The sequence below is a fragment of the Ranitomeya imitator genome, chromosome 2 (genome assembly GCF_032444005.1).
Source record: "Ranitomeya imitator isolate aRanImi1 chromosome 2, aRanImi1.pri, whole genome shotgun sequence".
NCBI lineage: Eukaryota > Metazoa > Chordata > Amphibia > Anura > Dendrobatidae > Ranitomeya > Ranitomeya imitator.
Window position 1 is genome coordinate 135876301 of NC_091283.1, and position 19450 is coordinate 135895750.

General features: G+C 45.5%; 1 protein-coding gene across 3 annotated transcripts in view; it reads right to left on the bottom strand.

Annotated features, from left to right (window-relative positions):
- Positions 1-19450, bottom strand: part of GDPD2 (glycerophosphodiester phosphodiesterase domain containing 2) — a 97154-nt gene that overhangs the window by 76231 nt on the left and 1473 nt on the right. The window contains exons 2-3 of one of the 3 annotated variants that reach the window (XM_069747311.1): positions 17572-17629; positions 2863-2937 (exon numbers count right to left, since the gene is read on the bottom strand). The exons of 1 other annotated variant lie outside the window; for it this stretch is intronic. The gene's annotated coding sequence lies outside the window, so the exon portion shown is untranslated. The remainder of the gene's footprint in view (positions 1-2862; positions 2938-17571; positions 17630-19450) is intronic. One more of the 3 variants, XM_069747310.1, reaches the window with a different exon arrangement.

The following is a 19450-nucleotide window of genomic DNA, read 5'->3' on the forward strand; positions in this document are numbered from 1 at the left end:
ACATTTCTGTGTATTACGGACGTAAAAAACGGACCGTATTTTCATACGCTGAGTGTGACGCCGGCCTTAGTTTGTTTTTTCAATAATTTATTTTCTGCTTAGTGGCCCCAGTAGAACAATGACTGGCACATTCCCCTGTAACAATAAAAAATGCAAAACTTGTACCCACATATTACCGACAAATATAGTCTGTGTACCAAACACAAATCAGGACTATAAGGTCATGGGTTCCTTTTCTTGTACATCCTCCAGCGTGGTGTACATGATACAATGTATGAGGTGCTCTGGAAGTATTATATTGGGGAAACTATGCAACGACTACAAACTAGGATGAATCTACACAGACACACAATCAGGAATGAAATGGACACACCGGTGGGAAAACATTTCTCTGGACCTGGACACAGATCATTCTGTTTGTTTTTTACTTGATATATCTGAAGCTCTCCATATATAACCGTGAGGGTGTGTACAGATGACCACCCATTGAGTGAGCCCTTACATCTGCTATTTTGGATTTGAGATACACTGCACTAGGTATCCAACAGGGACAAACTTTTTTCATTTTGCTGATTTTTTTTCATTTTTTTCTATTATTGTGTTTATTTTTTATAAGTCCTGTGTATAGGCCTGCCTTGGTGACCTTCAGGTCATTACGTATTAACTGAAGACAGTGACAAGTATTTACATTGGAGGCATCTGTTTTATGACCTCTTAGTTTTTTTTGAGCATAGGACATCTGTGCTCTATTGTACCCTTGGGTCATTTTTTGATCATTACCTTTATAGTTTTTTCTAAAATTACAACTTACGCTATAGACTATACAAAGTAACTATCCACTGATTGATATTTAGATCATTTTGGATATAACCCGTGGGGTACATGCATTCTTGTGGACATTTACGCAGCACTATCTTGCTGTTATGTTTAGTCGTTTTTGTTACACTGTTTTTTTCACTTTTTTACACTTTTTTCACTTGTTAGTGTGACCTAGGTCAATTTGTGTGTATGATGTTGGGGTCTGGGTGTGGGTAGTTGGTAGGGCCTAGTAGGGCAAGAAGGGACAGTCTACGTGGAGTGGGGGCGCCACATCGAATTTTAGGGTGCCAACCTCTGCTGTTAGGTAGGCGTGAGCTACTATAGGGCCACTTACAGGGACTGTGTCAAGAATACATTGGCTACTATTGCCTGCTGAATTTTTCCTACCCCACTCGGACTCAGGTGTTCTTTGATGTTGGTAGTCATACATTTAAGTATTTATGAGATTTTTAAATATAATTAATAAAACATTTTTTAGGATATTGTGTTTTTTTGGTTATTGTGTTTTTTTGGTTGTTTAATTGATTATATCCTTATACTATCTTAGCTGGTTGTGTATTCTTTCTAATTCTCTCTCGCTTGTTCCAGATGTTACTAGTTTCTCGTCCCCCAGGTATGTTATGGCTAGGACGCACCCGTATGACGGGAAGGCTCGGAACTCTTCCGGGACCCTAGAGACGCCCCTCTCCACGCGTTGCCCCCTATGTCTTCGTAGGAAATTTAAGGTAGACAGCCAACCTATAATTAACTGTCCTGCGGAGTTCAAAGTAAGGCCTAGAGTCAGTTACTCCCGCGGTGTTCCGGCCACCGGCTACGCGCCTCAGTAGGATGTTGCCTCGGTCTCACGGCACGACTCCTACTGGTTCTCCTTTGTGCTTGATCTCGTTTCTCAATGTTCCACAATATCCATCCCTTCGTGTCTCTCTCTTAAGATACCGCCGCGGGGTGTCCAGGCGCGGTTCCGTTACGTTCTGCTCTGTTCGCTAGGCACCTGCCAGGTTCCCACGCCTGACAGGGACCCCCCTGTGTCTTCTACCTGCAACACCCCCTGCCACGGGATGTTGCCTGAATCCAACCCAGTCAGCTTCTGACTAACTTCCTATCCAACCCCTAGTTTTACCAGTGTGAGGAGTGGCCCAATAAATAAAGCCTTTTTCTCCCCCTAGTGGCCGGAGTGTGAAGTGTAATGTGTGCTTGGTGATACCTGGTCAGTAGAATTCCTTCAGTGCCATCAGACGTACCATCACTCCCCTTAGTGGCAGAGTGTCATACTGCAACGACCAGATCTCTGGGGCGCTGCATTAAGGTCAGACGAGTTTGCTGGCCAATCAAGCACAGTGATACTGTGGTTTTTAAACCAGGTATTGGTACTTTTGGCAACAGTGTGGACAGGTGCCAAGTCCTGCTGGAGAATGAAATTTCCATCTCCAAAAAGCTTGTCAGCAGACGCAAGCAAGAAGTTCTCTAAAATTTCCTGGTAGACAGCTGCGAAGACTTTGATCTTGATAAAACACAGTAGACCTACACCAGCAGATGACATGGCTCCCCAAACCATCACTGATTGTGGAAACTTCACACTAGACCTCCAGCAGCTTGGATTGTGGCCTCTCCACTCTTCTTCAAGACTCTGGGACCTTGATTTCCAAATGAAATACAATATTTACTTTCACCTGAAAACAACACCTTGGACCACTGAGCAACAGTTCAGTTCTTTATCTCCTTGGCCCAGGTAAGACGCTTCTGGTGTTGTCTATTGGTCATGAGTGGCTTGACACAAGGAATGCGACACTTGTAGCCCATGTCCTGGATACGTCTGTGTGTGTTGGCTCTTGAAGCAATGACTCCAGAAGCACACCTTACTCCTTGTGAATCACCCCAATTTTTGAATGGCCTTTTCTTAATCCTTTCAAGGCTGCTGTAATCCCGGTTGCTTGTGCACCTTTTTCTACCACACTTTTTCCTTCCACGCAACTTTCCATTATTATGCTTGGATACAGCACTCTGAACAGCCAGCTTCTTTAGCAATGACCTTTTGTGGCTTACCCTCCTTGTGGAGTGTGTCAATGACTGCCTTCTGGACATCTGTCAAGCAAGCAGTCTTCCCCATGACTGTGGAGCCTACCGAAACAGACAAAGGGACCTTTTTAAGTGCTTAGGAAGCCCGTGCAGGTGTTTCTTGTTATTCTAATTTACTGAGATAATGACTTTTGGGTTTTCATTGGCTGTAAGCCATAATCATCAACATTAACAGAAATAAACACTTGAAATAGATCACTCTGTAAGGACTCTATATAATATGAGTTTCACTTTTTGTATTGAAGAACTTAAATAAATTAACTTTTTGATGATATTCTAAGCACTTGTATCTAGCTTGATTCAGCTTGTAGAAGCCAAAGCTAGAATAGAATGCAAAAGTTGAGAAATGTCTATTGAAAGATCCAATACAAAAAAAAAATGACTACAGTCAATAATAATAATATTCCGAAATAACTGTTAGACTATGTGCACACGATGCGGATTTGTAGCATTTCCACACCGTATTTTCCATGCGGAAATTCTGCAAAAACACAATGGATTACTTAAGCAATGCTAGTCAATGATATTCCTAAAGTGTTGTGCATATATTCAACAAATTTCCATCCTTAGTTGTAGCGTTTTATTTTCCGCAGCATGTCAATTCTTTTTGTGGATCTGCAGCGTTTCTGCACCCATTGAGTCAGGCAAATCGGCAAAAATGTAGGTGTAAAAAGGTTTGCCAACTTTGTGTATTTGCTGCCAAAAACGCTGTGATTTGTTAAAGGGAAATGTCAGAAGGAGGAAGAGTGTGTGAGCGGAGAATATGTGCGCGTGTGTGTGTGTGGGCGGAGAATGTGTGTGCGTGTGTGTGTACTCAGGCGTTGTCTGATGGGACTACTACTTCCATCCGGCTATGTCTTTTGTCTCATAACAGCGACAGCAGGAGCCTATGATGGGAGAATAGTCTCATCAGCCTGTGTTCAACTGTAAATCAAACCATTTACATACATATTCACGGATCACCTAATCCCCGATGCCCGTGTCTCCGACAAGCAATAAAAAGTAATATACCAACATATACTCATCTGTTCGCCATAGTCCATTTAATCCCGAGTGTCCCAAGTCAATCTCACCCGGCCACTGGCGATACACTGACAGGAGGTAATCACTCCCGTGGTGAGTCACTGAGCTGCCGTGAGAGTTCACCGGAATACGGCAGACAGGGAGTATATGTTGGTTTATTATTTTTTTGCAGGAGTCGAGGACATCGGGGGATTAGGCGTTCAGCAAGTATGGTAAATTAAGATTCAATAAAGGAGTCTGATTATTTCAAATAAAAGGACTTTATTCTGGCTGTGTGTTCATTTACCATATAACTATAGGCTTAATAATGGAGAGGTGTCTTATAGACGCCTCTCTATTACTAACCTGTGGGATTAATGTCACCTGACAGTACAAAAGTGACAACCCCCTCAATCATTACCCACTTGCCACCGCTACAGGGCAAGTGGGAAGAGCTAGGCTAAGCACCAGATTTGGCGCATCTATACGATGCGCCATTTCTGGGGTTGCTGAGAGCTGATGTTTTTAGCCTGGGGGTGCCAATATACATGGCCCCTTCCCAGGCTATTAATATCAGCCCACAGATGTCTGCCTAGCCTTTGCTGGTTCAATTTTATAGGGGGACTCAATTTTTTTCTGGGGTTCCCCTGTAAACTAGTCAGTTGCTGTTTTGTTACAGCATATGTAGGTTAATTATGTTAATGCTCCTACATAGTCTGGTGTGTGTGTGTGCGTGTGCGTGTGCGTGTGTGTCTTTCTTTAATATTAATGAGGGTATCTTGCTGAAGAGTATCTATATCTATATATATAATTGTCTAAGGGTTTTTCCGTCTGTCTGTCTGTCCTGGAAATCCCGCGTCTCTGATTGGTCGAGGCCGCCAGGCCTCGACCAATCAGCAACGGGCACAGCGACGATGATGTCATAAAGGACGTAGAAATCCCATGTTTCTGATTCAGCGATGGGCACAGTATCGACGTAGATGTCATAATGGTTGCCATGGTGACGATGATGTCATAAAGGTTGCCTCGACCAATCAGCGACGGGCACAGTCTGCCGCGAATTTTGGAATCATCATTGTCCATATACTACGGGGACATGCATATTCTAGAATACCCGATGCGTTAGAATCGGGCCACAATCTAGTATATGTATAATTGTCTAAGGGTTTTTCTGTCTGTCTGTCTTGGAAATCCCGCGTCTCTGATTGGTCGAGGCCGCCAGGCCTCGACCAAACAGCGACGATGTCATAAAGGACGTAGACATCCCGCGTCTCTGATTGGTCGAGGCCGCCAGGCCTCGACCAATCAGCAACGGGCACAGCGACGATGATGTCATAAAGGACGTAGAAATCCCAGTATCGACATAGATGTCATAATGGTTGCCATGGCGACGATGATGTCATAAAGGTTGCCTCGACCAATCAGCGACAGGCACAGTTTGCCGCAAATTCTGGAATCACCATTGTCCATATACTACGGGGACATGCATATTCTAGATTACCCGAAGCGTTAGAATCGGGCCACAATCTAGTGTGTGTGTGTGTGTGTGTGTGTGTGTGTGTGTGTGTGTGTGTGTGTGTGTGTGTGTGTGTGTGTGTGTATATATATATATATATATATATATATATATATATATATATATCGTATATACTCGAGTATAAGCCGACCCGAGTATAAGCCGACCCCCCTAATTTTGCCACAAAAAACTGGGAAAACTTATTGACTCGAGTATAAGCCTAGGGTGGAAATGCAGCATTTACCGGTGAATTTCAAAAATAAAAATAGATCATTCTTGCCCCATAGCTGTGCCATATAGTGCTCTGCACCGTTCATATTTCCCCATAGCTGTGCCATATAGTGCTCTGCACCGTTCATATTTCCCCATAGCTCTGCCATATAGTGCTCTGCACCGTTCATATTGCCCCATAGCTCTGCCATATAGTGCTCTGCACCGTTCATATTGCCCCATAGCTCTGCCATATAGTGCTCTGCACCATTCATATTTCCCCATAGCTGTGCCATATAGTGCTCTGCACCGTTCATATTTCCCCATAGATGCTCCACATATATCTGTGCCATTGCTGCTGCTGCTGCAATAAAAATTAAAAAAAAAGCCATACTCACCTCTCTTGCTTGCAGCTCTTCAGCGTCCAGTCCCGGCGTCTCTCTGCTCTGACTGATCAGGCAGAGGGCGCCGCGCACACTATATGCGTCATCACGCCCTCTGACCTGCACAGTCAGTGCAGATAGACGACGGGAAGATGGAGCGGTGCCCAGCGTGTGGAACGCGGACAGGTGAATATTACATAGTTACCTGCTCCCGGCGTCCGGCTCCTTCCCCCGTACAGCTGGTCTTCGGTGCCGCAGCATCTTCCTCCATCAGTATATATATATATATATTTTTTTTTTTTTTTTTTTTTTTTTTTTTTATTTAGCTCTATGGACTTACAAAAACGCATGGAAAACCGTATCAAAAATACGCACGGAATTTCCACTGCGTTTTCTGCCAAGAAACGCAGAAACCGCAGTGGAAATTCCACGCGGTTTTTATGCGGTTTTGTAAATCCATAGAGCTAAAGATAGATATTATTTAAGAAAAAAAAAAGAATTGTGATGTCAGTTCCTTGTTCAACCTCTTCAGCCAGATACCCTTGTTAATATTAAATAAAGACACCAGCCTATGTCGGAGCATTAACATAATTAACCTACATTTGCTGTAAAAAAAAAAAAAAAAAAACCAGCAACTGTCAGAAATCTGCGTGAAATGCAATATCTGTTTATTTTTCAAAGAAATTTAAAAAATTTTTTAGTGGGTTCCCGCATAATTTTAACCCCTTCATGACCCAGCCTATTTTGACCTTAATGACCTGGGTGTTTTTCACAATTCTGACCAGTGTCCCTTCATGAGGTAATATGTTATGGACCTGGTGGTTAGGAGCACCCGGCACGACCTGATAGTTAAACTCACACAGGACAAGCTCTGGGATGTGGGAGCTCTGCTGACCGCAGGCCTTAATCCTATCACCACAACTAGAAATAGCCGTGGAGCGTTCCTGACTCTCCCTAGACGCCTCTTCACAGCCTAAGAGCTAGCTAGCCCTAGAGATAGAAAATTAAGCCTACCTTGCCTCAGAGAAATTCCCCAAAGGAAAAGGCAGCCCCCCACATATACTGACTGTGAGTAAAGATGAAAGTCACAAACGCAGAAATGAAACAGGTTTCAGCAAAGGGAGGCCAGACTTACTAAACAGACAGAGGATAGGAAAGGTATCTTTGCGGTCAGCACAAAAAACTACAAAAGACCACGCAGAGTGTGCAAAAAGACCTCCGCACCGACTAACGGTGCGGAGATGCCACTCTGCATCCCAGAGCTTCCAGCTAGCAAGACAAAATCATGATAACCAGCTGGACAAGAAAACAATGAACAAATAATAACCATCAGGAACTTAGCTTCTGCTGGAGAAGACAGGTCACCAGAAAGATCCAAGATCCAACTGAACCAATGCAGGAACATTGACAGCTGGCATGGAGTAACGATCTGAGTGGAGTTAAATAGAGCAGCCAACCAAAGGATAAACCACGTCACCTGTGTAAGGAACCTCAGAAGCAGCAGCTTCACTCACAGCCACCACAGGGAGTCCATGGACAGAACTCACCGAAGTACCATTCACGACCACAGGAGGGAGTTCGACAACAGAATTCACAACAGTACCCCCCCTTGAGGAAGGGTCACCGAACCCTCACCAGAGCCCCCAGGCCGATCAGGATGAGCCAAATGAAAGGCACGAACTAGATCGGCAGCATGAACATCAGAGGCAAAAACCCAGGAATTATCTTCCTGACCATAACCCTTCCACTTGACCAGGTACTGGAGTTTCCATCTTGAAACACGAGAATCCAAAATCTTCTCCACCACATACTCCAACTCCCCCTCGACCAACACCGGGGCAGGAGGATCAATGGAGGGAACCATAGGCGCCACGTATCTCCGCAACAACGACCTATGGAACACATTATGAATGGCAAAAGAAGCTGGAAGGTCCAAACGACATGACACAGGATTAAGAAATTCAGAAATCTTATATGGCCCAATGAAACAAGGCTTAAACTTAGGAGAGGAAACCTTCATAGGAACATGACGAGATGACAACCAAACCAAATCCCCAACACGAAGTCGGGGACCAACACAGCGCCGGCGGTTAGCGAAACATTGAGCCTTCTCCTGGGACAATGTCAAATTGTCCACCACATGAGTCCAAATCTGCTGCAACCGGTCCACCACCGTATCCACACCAGGACAGTCCGAAGGCTCAACCTGCCCTGAAGAGAAATGAGGATGGAAACCAGAATTACAGAAAAAAGGAGAAACTAAAGTAGCCGAGCTGGCCCGATTATTAAGGGCGAACTCAGCCAAAGGCAAGAAGGACACCCAATCATCCTGATCAGCAGAAACAAAGCATCTCAGATATGTTTCCAAAGTCTGATTAGTCCGTTCGGTTTGGCCATTAGTCTGAGGATGGAAAGCCGAAGAAAAAGACAAATCAATGCCCATCTTAGCACAAAAGGACCGCCAAAACCTCGAAACAAACTGGGAACCTCTGTCCGAGACGATGTTCTCTGGAATGCCATGCAAACGAACCACATGCTGGAAAAACAATGGCACCAAATCAGAGGAGGAAGGCAATTTAGACAAGGGTACCAAATGGACCATCTTAGAGAAGCGATCACAAACCACCCAAATGACCGACATCCTTTGAGAAACAGGGAGATCAGAAATAAAATCCATGGAAATATGCGTCCAGGGCCTCTTCGGGACCGGCAAGGGCAAAAGCAACCCACTGGCACGAGAACAGCAGGGCTTAGCCCGAGCACAAGTCCCACAGGACTGCACAAAAGAACGCACATCCCGTGACAAAGAAGGCCACCAAAAGGATCTAGCCACCAAATCTCTGGTACCAAAGATTCCAGGATGACCAGCCAACACCGAACAATGAACCTCAGAGATAACTTTATTCGTCCACCTATCAGGGACAAACAGTTTCTCCGTAGGACAACGGTCAGGTCTATCAGCCTGAAACTTCTGCAGCACGCGCCGCAAATCAGGGGAGATGGCAGACAAATTACCCCCTCTTTAAGAATACCCGCCGGCTCCGGAACACCCGGAGAGTCAGGCACAAAACTCCTTGGCAGGGCATCAGCCTTCACATTCTTAGATCCCGGAAGGTATGAAACCACAAAATCAAAACCGGAGAAAAAGAGCGACCATCGAGCCTGTCTAGGATTCAACCGTTTGGCAGACTCGAGATAAGTCAAATTCTTGTGATCCGTCAAGACCACCACGCGATGCTTGGCTCCTTCAAGCCAATGTCGCCACTCCTCGAATGCCCACTTCATGGCCAACAACTCTCGATTGCCAACATCATAATTGCGCTCAGCAGGCGAGAATTTTCTAGAAAAGAAGGCACATGGTTTCATCACCGAGCCATCAGAACTTCTTTGTGACAAAACCGCCCCTGCTCCAATCTCAGAAGCATCAACCTCGACCTGAAACGGAAGCGAAACATCTGGCTGGCACAACACAGGGGCAGAAGAAAAACGACGCTTCAACTCCTGAAAAGCCTCTACAGCCGCAGAGGACCAATTGACCACATCAGCACCTTTCTTGGTCAAATCAGTCAACGGTTTAGCAATACTAGAAAAATTAGCGATGAAGCGACTGTAAAAATTAGCGAAGCCCAGGAACTTCTGCAGGCTCTTCACAGATGTCGGCTGAGTCAAATCATAAATGGCCTGAACTTTAACAGGGTCCATCTCGATAGTAGAAGTGGAAAAAATGAACCCCAAAAATGAAACCTTCTGAACTCCAAAGAGACACTTTGACCCCTTCACAAACAAGGAATTCGCACGAAGGACCTGGAACACCATTCTGACCTGCTTCAGATGAGACTCCCAATCATCCGAAAAGACCAAAATGTCATCCAAATATACAATCATGAATCTATCCAGGTACTCTCGGAAGATGTCATGCATAAAGGACTGAAACACAGATGGAGCATTAGAAAGCCCGAATGGCATAACCAGGTACTCAAAATGGCCCTCGGGCGTATTAAATGCTGTTTTCCATTCATCGCCCTGTTTAATTCGCACAAGATTATACGCCCCTCGAAGATCTATCTTGGTGAACCAACTAGCCCCCTTAATCAGAGCAAACAAATCAGACAGCAGCGGCAAAGGATACTGAAATTTGACTGTGATCTTATTAAGAAGGCGGTAATCAATACAAGGTCTCAAAGAACCATCCTTCTTGGCCACAAAAAAGAACCCTGCTCCCAATGGTGACGACGACAGGCGAATAGGACCCTTCTCCAAGGATTCCTTTATATAACTCCGCATAGCGGCGTGCTCTGGCACAGATAAATTAAACAGACGGCCCTTAGGAAACTTACTACCAGGAATCAAATTAATAGCACATTCGCAATCCCTATGAGGAGGTAGGGCACCGGATTTGGGCTCTTCAAATACATCCCGGTAATCTGATAAAAACTCAGGGACTTCAGAAGGAGTGGAAGGCGAAATTGACAACAATGGAACATCACCATGTACCCCCTGACAACCCCAGCCGGACACAGACATAGATTTCCAATCCAACACTGGATTATGGACCTGTAGCCATGGCAACCCCAAAACGAACACATCATGCAGATTATACAACACCAAAAAGCGAATATCCTCCTGATGTGCAGGAGCCATGCACATGGTCAATTGAGTCCAGTACTGAGGCTTATTCTTGGCCAAAGGCGTAGCATCAATTCCTCTCGATGGAATAGGATACTGCAAGGGCTCCAAGAAAAAAATACAGCGCCTGGCAAACTCCAAGTCCATCAAATTCAGGGCAGCGCCTGAATGCACAAATGCCATAACAGAATAGGATGACAGAGAGCAAATCAGAGTAACGGACAAAAGAAATTTAGACTGTACCGTACCAATGGTGGCAGACCTAGCGAACCGCTTAGTGCGCTTAGGACAATCGGAGCTAACATGAGTGGATTCACCACAGTAAAAACACAGCCCATTCCGACGTCTGTGTTCTTGCCATTCAGCTCTGGTCAAAGTCCTATCACACTGCATAGGCTCAGGCCTATGCTCAGAGAATACCGCCAGATGGTGCACAGCTTTGCGCTCACGCAAGCGCCGATCGATCTGAATGGCCAAGGACATAGACTCATTCAGACCAGCAGGCGTGGGAAATCCCACCATGACATCCTTAAGGGCTTCAGAAAGACCCTTTCTGAAAATTGCCGCCAGGGCACACTCATTCCACTGAGTAAGCACAGACCACTTTCTAAACTTCTGACAGTACACCTCCGCTTCATCCTGACCCTGACACAAAGCCAGCAAGATTTTCTCTGCCTGATCCACTGAATTTGGTTCATCATAAAGCAATCCAAGCGCCAGAAAAAACGCATCAACATCACGCAATGCAGGATCTCCTGGCGCAAGGGAAAATGCCCAGTCTTGAGGGTCACCACGCAACAAAGAAATAATGATTTTTACTTGTTGAACGGGGTCACCAGAGGAGCGGGGTTTCAAAGCTAGAAACAGTTTACAATTATTTTTGAAATTCAAGAACTTAGATCTATCCCCAGAAAATAAATCAGGAATAGGAATTCTAGGCTCTAACATAGGATTCTGAACCACAAAATCTTGAATGTTTTGTACCCTTGCAGTGAGATGATCCACACAAGAGGACAGACCTTGAATGTCCATATCTACACCTGTGTCCTGAACCACCCAAAGGTTTAGGGGAAAAGAAAGACAAAACACAGTGCAAAGAAAAAAAAATATGGTCTCAGAACTTCTCTTATCCCTCTATTGAGATGCATTAATACTTTGGGCCAGCTGTACTGTTATGGACCTGGTGGTTAGGAGCACCCGGCACAACCCGATAGTTAAACTCACACAGGACAAGCTCTGGGATGTGGGAGCTCTGCTGACCGCAGGCCCTAATCCTATCACCACAACTAGAAATAGCCGTGGAGCGTTCCTGACTCTCCCTAGACGCCTCTTCACAGCCTAAGAGCTAGCTAGCCCTAGAGATAGAAAATTAAGCCTACCTTGCCTCAGAGAAATTCCCCAAAGGAAAAGGCAGCCCCCCACATATATTGACTGTGAGTAAAGATGAAAGTCACAAACGTAGAAATGAAACAGGTTTCAGCAAAGGGAGGCCAGACTTACTAAACAGACAGAGGATAGGAAAGGTATCTTTGCGGTCAGCACAAAAAACTACAAAAGACCACGCAGTGTGTGCAAAAAGACCTCCGCACCGACTAACGGTGCGGAGATGCCACTCTGCATCCCAGAGCTTCCAGCCAGCAAGACAAAATCATGACAACCAGCTGGACAAGGAAACAATGAACAAATAATAACCATCAGGAACTTAGCCTCCGCTGGAGAAGAAAGGCCACCAGAAAGATCCAAGAGCGAACTGAACCAATGCAGGAACATTGACAGCTGGCATGGAGTAACGATCGGAGTGGAGTTAAATAGAGCAGCCAACCAAAGGATAAACCACGTCACCTGTGTAAGGAACCTCAGAAGCAGCAGCTTCACTCACAGCCACCAGAGGGAGTCCATGGACAGAACTCGCCGAAGTACCATTCACGACCACAGGAGGGAGTTCGACAACAGAATTCACAACAATAATAACTCAGGAATGCTGCAACGAATCCTAGCGGTTCTGAGATTGTTTTTTCGTGACATATTGGGCTTCATGTTAGTGGTAAATTTAGGTCGATAATCTTTGTGTTTATTTGTGAAAAAAATGGAAATTTGGCTAAAATTTTGAAAATTTCGCAATTTTGAAATTTTGAGTTTTTATTCTTTTAAACGAGAGAGTTGTGACAATATAGTTAATAAATAACATTACTCACATGTCTACTTTACATCAGCGCAATTTTGGAAACAAAATTTTTTTTTTGCTAGGAAGTTATAAGGGTTAAAATTTGACCAGCGATTTCTCATTTTTACAACGAAATTTACAAAACCATTTTTTTTAGGGACCACCTCACATTTGAAGTCAGTTTGAGGGGTCTATATGGCTGAAAATACCCAAAAGTGACACCATTCTAAAAACTGCACCCCTCAAGGTACTCATAACCACATTCAAGAAGTTTATTAACCCTTCAGGTGCTTCACAGCAGCAGAAGCAACATGGAAGGAAAAAATGAACATTTAACTTTTTAGTCACAAAAGATGTTTTAGCAACAATTTTTTTTATTTTCCCAAGGGTAAAAAGAGAAACTGGACCGCAAAAGTAATTGTACAATTTGTCCTGAGTACGCCGATACCCCATATGTGGGGGGGGGGAACTACCGTTTGGGCTAACGACAGGGCTCGGAAGGGAAGGAGCGCCATTTGACTTTTTCAAAGAAAAATTGGCTCCAATCTTTAGCGGACACCTTTTCGCTTTTGGAGAGCCCCTGTGTGCCTAAACATTGGAGCTCCCCCACAAGTGACCCCATTTTGGAAACTAGACCCCCCAGGAAACTTATCTAGATGCATAGTGAGCACTTTGAACCCCCAGGTGCTTCAAATTGATCCGTAAAAATGAAAAAGTACTTTTTTTTTTTTCACAAAAAATTTCTTTTAGCCTCAATTTGTTCATTTCCACATGGGCAACAGGATAAAATGGATCCTAAAATGTGTTGGGCGGCAATTTCTCCTGAGTACACCGATACCTCATATGTGGTCACAAATTACTGTTTGTGTACATGGCAAGGCTCGGAAGGGAAGGAGCGCCATTTGACTTTTGAATGAAAAATTAGCTCCAATCATTATCGGACACCATGTCGCGTTTGGAGAGCCCCTGTATGCCTAAACATTGGAGCTCCCCCACACGTGACCCCATTTTGAAAACTAGACCCCCCAAGGAACTTATCTAGATATGTGGTGAGCACTTTAAACCCCCAAGTGCTTCACAGAAGTTTACAACGCAGAGCCGTGAAAATAAAAAAATAATTTTTCTTTCCTCAATATGATGTTTTAGCAAGCAATTTTTTATTTTCACAAGGGTAGCAGGAGAAATTGGACCCCCAATAATTGTTGCCCAGCTTGTCCTGAGTACGCTGATACCCCATATGTGGGGGTAAACTACTGATTGGGCACACGTCGGGGCTCGGAAGGGAAGTAGTGGCGTTTTGAAATGCAGACTTTGATGGAATGGTCTGCGGGCATCACGTTGCATTTGCAGAGCCCCTGATGTGCCTAAACAGTAAAACCCCCCCACAAGTAACCCTATTTTGGAAACTAGACCCCCAAAGGATCTTATCTAGATATGTGGTGAGCACTTTGAACCCCCATGTGCTTCACAGAAGTTTATAACGCAGAGCCGTGAAAATAAAAAAATAATTTTTCTTTCCTCAAAAATGATGTTTTAGCAAGCAGTTTTTTATTTTCACAAGGGTAGCAGGAGAAATTGGACCCCAATAATTGTTGCCCAGTTTGTCCCGAGTACACTGATACCCCATGTGTGGGGGTAAACCACTGTTTTGGCACACGTCGGGGCTCAGAAGGGAGGGAGCACCATTTGACTTTTTGAACGCAAGATTGGCTGGAATCAATGGTTGCGCCATGTTGCGTTTGGAGACTCCTGATGTGCCTAAACAGTGGAAACCCCTCAATTCTAACTCCAACACTAACCCCAAAATACCCTTAACCCTAATCTCAACTGTAGCCATAACCCTAATCACAACCCTAACCCCAACACACCCCTAACCCCAACCCATTTTTGAAAAATTCGCGGGTAAAAGGCACTGCGTTTTACCTGCGGATTTACCGCGGGTTTCCAGTGTTTTTTGTGCAGATTTCACCTGCGGATTCCCATTGAGGAACAGGTGTAAAACGCTGCGGAATCCACACAAAGAATTGACATACTGCGGAAAATACAACACAGCGTTCCCGCGCGGTATATTCCGCACCATGGGCACAGCAGATTTGGTTTTCCATAGGTTTACATGGAACTGTAAAGCTGATGGAAAACTGCTACGAATCCGCAGCGGCCAATCCGCTGCGGATCCGCAGCCAAATCCGCTGCGGATCCGCAGCCAAATCCGCACTGTGTGCACATAGCCTAATTCTAAGGGTATGTGCACACGATGCGGAAAACGCTGCGGATCCACAGCGTTTCCGCCGCTGCGGGTCCGCAGCAGTTTCCCATGAGTTTACAAAAAACGCTGCGCACATGCTGCGGAAAAAACTGCGCGGAAACGCAGCGGTTTACATTCCGCACATTTCACTTTCTGCGGATTCCGCAGCGGTTTTACAACTGCTCCAATAGAAAACCGCAGTGAAATCACCAGAAAAACCGCGGTAAATCCGCGAAAAATACGCAGCGGTTTTGCACTGCGGATTTATAAAAACCGCTGCGGAAAAATCCACAGAGGACCAGAATACATGTGCACATTCCCTAACCCTAACCCCAGTTCTAACTGTAGTGGAAAAAAATTTTTTTCTTTATTTTATTATTGTTCCTACCTATGGGGGTGATAAAGGGGGGGGTTCATTTACTTTTTTTTTATTTTGATCACTGTGATAAAACCTATCACAGTGATCAAAATGTACATGGAATTAATCTGCTGGCTGGCAGATGATTCGGCGGGCGCACTACGCATGCGCCCGCCATTTTGGAAGATGGCGGCGCCCATGGAGAAGACGGACGGACACCGGGAGCCTCGGTAAGTATTGGGGGGGGAGATCGGGGCATGGGGGGGGCGTCGGAGCACAGGAGGGTGGTATAGGAGCACGGGGGAAGCGGGCAGGAGGACGGAGGGGAGCGGACCACAGATCGGTGGATTGGGGGTGCGATCGGTGGGGTGGGGGGGCACATCAGTGTTTCCAGCCATGGCCGATGGTATTGCAGTATCGGCCATGGCTGGATTGTAATATTTCACCAGTTTTTTAGGTGAAATAGTACAAATCGCTCTGATTGGCAGTTTCACTTTCAACAGCCAGAGTGATCGTAGCCACGGGGGGGTGAAGCCACCCCCCCCCCCCCCCCCGGGCTAAAGTACCACTCCCCCTGTTCCTGCAGATCGGGTGAAATTGGAGTTAACCCTTTCAACCGATCTGCAGGGACGTGATCTTTCCATGACGCAACATAGGCGTCACAGGTCGAATTGGCACCGACTTTCATGACGCCTACGTGGCGTCATGAGTCGGGAAGGGGTTAATAACCAGCAGAGGGAAAGCTGACGGCTGAGGGCAGATGTTAATATTCTGGGAATGAGCCAATAGCCAAAGATTCTCAGGCTATTAATATCAGCTCACAGCTGTTTGCTTAGCCTTTACTGGCTAGTTTACAGGGGAACCTCAGAAAAAAAATTAACATGGAGTCCTCCTATAAAAATCGAACCAGCAAAGGCTAGGCAGACAGCTGCGGGCTGATATTAATAGCCATTGTTACATTGTAAAGACACGGCCAGGATAAAGTCCTTTATTTGAAATAATCACACAGACTCCTTTATTAAATCAAAATTTACAATACTTACAGAACGCCTAATCCCCAACGCCCTTGTCTCCTGCAACAAAAATAAAATAATAAACCAACATCTAAGACTATCCTGTCCGACGTAGTCCATTTAATACCGAGTTTCCCACAGCAATCTGACGTGTAGAAGTCACATTGGAAGATGTGACTGCTCTACCTGGCCTCCGGCGATACACTGACAGGAGGTAATCGCTCCGACAGTGTATCACTAAGCTGCCATGAGAGTTCACCAGAGTTCATCAGCTCCGGTGCTCTCACGGTACTACCGCTGTGTGAGAACTTTCCCATGCAGCAGTGCCTTAAGTGAGAGCAATGGAGCTGATTAGCGGATTAACTCCAGTGAACTCTCACGGCGGCTCAGTGATACACTTGGAGAGCGATTACCTCTTGTCAGTGTATCGCCGGCGGTCGGAAGAGATCGATGTGGGACACTCAGTATTAAATGGACTACGGCAGACATGTGAGTATATGTTGGTTTATTATTTTTGATTGTTTGCAGAAGACACGGGCATCGGAGGATTAGGTGTTCGGTGAGTATGTGAATGTTTTGATTTTTTTTTTTTTTTTACAATTGAACACAGGCGCCGGATGATGAGACTATTCTCCAATCATCGGCTCATGCCGTCTCTGTTATATGTGACAAAATATGTAGCCGGATAGAAGTAGTCCCATCAGATGATGCCTGGGAACACACATTAAATGGGTACACAAAGACACACACGCACATATTCTCCGCCCACACAGACACACACATACTGTATATTCTCTGCCCACACATTCTTCCTCCTTCTGACGTCATTTCGTTCTGACAATACGCAACGTTTTTGGCAGCAAATCCGCAAACCTCTTTACACCTACATTTTTGCTGCAGATTCGACTGACTCAATGGAAGTCAATGGGTGCAGAAAAGCAGCAGATCAGTAAAAAGAATTGACATGCTGCGGAAAATAAAACACTTCAAATAAGGACAGACATTTCCGGATCATATGCACAACACTTTAGGAATGTCATTGATTAACATTGCCTAAGTAATCCATTGTGTTTTTGGAACATTTCCGCGTGGAAAAAACATTGCGGAAACGCTACAAGTCCGCACATAGCCTTAGATTTAGAAGTTAATTTTTTCTTACTTGCAATACGCAATTTCCTCAATTCTCCCATTACCAGCAATATCTGGATTATGGTAAACTGCAAAAGCAAAACACAGAATCAAAAAAACACAAAAGAAAAAAAAAAAAAAGTCTCATACCACAAAGTTACAACTCCCAAGGTCTGGCACACTGAAAACTACTATAAAATACAATATAAATAACAATAAGCGTGATGGGGGGGGGGGGGTGACATGACTGCTGGCTGTTGCTCATGGCTTTAAAAGGAAATGGGATCAGATTTCATATGCAAAAGGCTGCAATTGATTAGACATATGACTAGATTGGGGTCTGTAAGATTTCTGGTTGTCATTTTAACAGAACAAAATTGCCTAGCAGGCTGCACCTCTTCTAAAATGACGGAATATATTACAAGATGTAGATGACAGTGAAGCACAATGCTAATCATAAAAAGTGATATATGTCAAACATACAATCCCTTCCCCCCAGTTAGTCCATTCACCCCGCCAGCGATTACTACCCTCCTCGGTCCGTCTGTCATATAATAATAATAATCTTTATTTTTTTACATAGCGCTAACATATTCCGCAGCGCTTTACAGTTTGCACACATTATCATCGCTGTCTCCGTTGGGGCTCACAATCTAGAATCCATATCAGTATGTCTTTGGAATGTGAGAGGAAACCGGAGAACTCAGAGGAAACCCACGCAAACATGGAGATGTTGTCCTTGGTGGGGTTTGAACCCAGGACTCCAGTGCTGCAAGGCTGCTGTGCTATCCACTGCACCCCCGTGCTGCCCTACCCTACCCATGATCCCTTCCCCCCTCCGGTCTGTATGTCTACTCTACCCATGAGCAGTCCCCCCTCTCTCCCAGATCCATCCATTCTCCATACCACCGTTCCTCCTGTCTGCCTGCCATGCCTTCCCACAATCCTCCCTCCACCCCCAGGGACAGCTGTCCACCCATCCACCCTGCCCACAATCCCCCTTCCCCTCACTCCCCGGTACAGCTGTCCACTCTACCCACGATCCATCCTACCGATGGTCTCTTCCCCCTCCCAGGTCTTTCCACCCTATTCACAATCCCTCCAGACACCCAGGTGTGTCTGTCCACCATTCTCGCAATCCCTATATCCAACAATCCACGTCAGTCCACCCTACCCTCAAACATTCACCCACTTTATCAGATCTATCAATCCTTCATACATATGAACCTTCCCCTGTCCATCCATCCTACCCACAAGTTCCTTCCTCCTCTCCCCAGTCTGTCCATTCTACCCATGATCCCTTACCACTCACCCTCAGGTCCGTCTGTCCATACTACCCATGATCCATCCACCGATCTCTATCTTTCCACACTACCCACTATCTCTTCACCCCATCCACAATCCCTGTGCTCCTTGGTCCGGCTGTCTATCCACGCTACCTAAGATCCCCTCTGGTCTGTCTGTTCACTCTCTGCATGATCATTCACCCCTGCCCCATATCAATCTATCCAACTCATCCACAATCTCATGCCCCTCTCCCCAGGTCCATCCATCTGTCCTACCCACAATCTCTTCCCCCTCCCCCCAGGTCCATCGACCCACAGGTCTGTCCGTCCACCCTAGCCACAATCTCTTCCCCCTCCCCCCAGGTGCATCTGTCCACCCTTCTCATGATCCCCCCTTGGTCTGTCTACCCTGCCAATAATCTCTCCAGCCTTCTGGTCTGTCTGACCAACCCACAATCCTTCTCCCCATCCGCTGTCTGTCCACCCTACCCACATCACACCTCTCCTCCACCAAATATAGCAGTTTATCCCCTACATACGAACCTTCTATCGTTCATCTATCTTGCCCATGATCCTTCCTCCTCCCACCGTGTCAATCCTCCCTACGCACAGTTCCTTACCCCT